We start from the raw sequence: 1731 nt of genomic DNA, 5'->3' as shown, positions 1-1731 counted from the left end.
TAAAACTCCAACTATCAATCAGATAATTATTAGTTTAAACATATAACTAAATAACTAATAACTTTCTAAACACAATCCTAAATCTTGCAAATCTATCGAACACTTGTTTTTTTATTCAAGAAATTAAGAAACAATTACAGTAACTAAGACCCGGATCATCTTGTTTAATTAATCGTTACAATACCTGTAGTTAGCGAATCCATTAAATTACCGAATTGCTTCATCCTCCCCAGATAAGATAATAATATTATTATTCATTTACTTACTTACTCCCATCCACATCCGGGTTCGGGTTCGGGTTTCTTATTCAAGTCGGGCTTTTCAAGCTTCACTTCCTTACCTGGTGGTGCATGCGAACATCTCGTTTCCGCATCCACCCGGGCCCCAACCTCCGTGGCCTTCTTCCGAATCGAAGCCGCCGATAACTCATCCAAGCCGCCATCGTACGCCAGTAATTCCGGGAAATTAAGCGGCGCGGTGGGCCCACGGAGGTAATAAACAGCCGTGTCGTAGGCTCTGGCCGCGGCTACGGGTGTGGAGTATGAGCCGAGCCAGATTCTGGAGCGTTTTTTCGGCTCGCGAATCTCTGCCACCCATTTACCCCACTTCCTCATACGGATACCTTTGTATGGCCTGTCGTTGTTTTTACGCTTCTCCGGCGATGAGCAGCTGCACCGGCCGCCGGTGATTCTGCCGTCCATTGATCTGGTAATGTGTGTGAATTTGGGAGGTGGGTTTGATGGATGGATGAGTTCGGAGAGTTCGATAATGAAAATCCTTTTAAAACTGAAACTACTTTATTATAATATAATAATAATAATAAGAAGAATAATAATAAAATAGTATAATATATATAATTATTATTTATATTTAAAATTGGAAAATTGGGTAAGCTAATTTATATATGTTTTAATAAAATTAATTGATGGTACAATAGTAGTTGAAATAAATTGTTGAGATAATGACTAGTTGTGAGATTACACACAAAAGAATTCAAAGAATTGGCTATTATGTAGGGGGTGATCTAATGACAAAATGTTATCTTCAGCTGGCTCAATCTAACTATATTGAGCCCTTAAATGCATTCAAGTTATATTTGGTTTCGAGGAAAACCTGCCCGCCCGAAAAACTCACTTGTGGTAAAACTCGGATGTTCCCAAGATCGAAACGGAGATCACAAAGATCTCAGTCTTCCTTCATTGAGTCACCCTTGCTGTCTTCAAAATGTTTTCTATGGGGATCAAACTTAGGTACCTTTGAAAAACTCAAACTTCTTAGCAATACACCGCATTAAAAAAGAGCTAGTTGTGAGGTATTTCGTGTAAAATTCGGGAAATTCCGGTACCGTAATGATACCGAAAACTCAAAACTTGGTACTGATTCGATACCGACGATACCAAATCGAAACAAATTCGGTACCGGTAGATTGGTACCCATACCGAAAACATTCATCCCTTAAGTGGCGTGTGTGAATACAAAAGATAATATCACTTTACATTTTTACAATATGTTGAGTACTTACTATATATGAAAATAATATATCACACTTCGAGTTATGGTGGCCATGCCAACCAAGATTTCCAAAACCGCCACTATCCAGAGATATGCTCTTAAACGAAGAGAAGCCACGTTGTATCTCGATATCAAGAATAAAACGCAAACTTCCAAAAGACTCATTGACAAATCATACCACGCTACAAGATATGGGGTCATGCCAATGAACGATTTTGG

The 1731-nt window shown here is 38.8% G+C and overlaps 1 pseudogene; it reads right to left on the bottom strand.

Annotated features, from left to right (window-relative positions):
- Positions 1 to 266: 266 nt before the first annotated feature.
- Positions 267 to 701, bottom strand: LOC143554697 (ethylene-responsive transcription factor ERF010 pseudogene; annotated as a pseudogene).
- Positions 702 to 1731: the final 1030 nt, after the last annotated feature.

The sequence above is a fragment of the Bidens hawaiensis genome, unplaced genomic scaffold, assembly GCF_021521415.1.
Source record: "Bidens hawaiensis isolate Kalapana, Puna unplaced genomic scaffold, B.hawaiensis_p1.1 tig00017795_1, whole genome shotgun sequence".
Taxonomy (NCBI): Eukaryota; Viridiplantae; Streptophyta; class Magnoliopsida; order Asterales; family Asteraceae; genus Bidens; species Bidens hawaiensis.
This window is presented reverse-complemented; position numbering and strand designations above follow the sequence as displayed.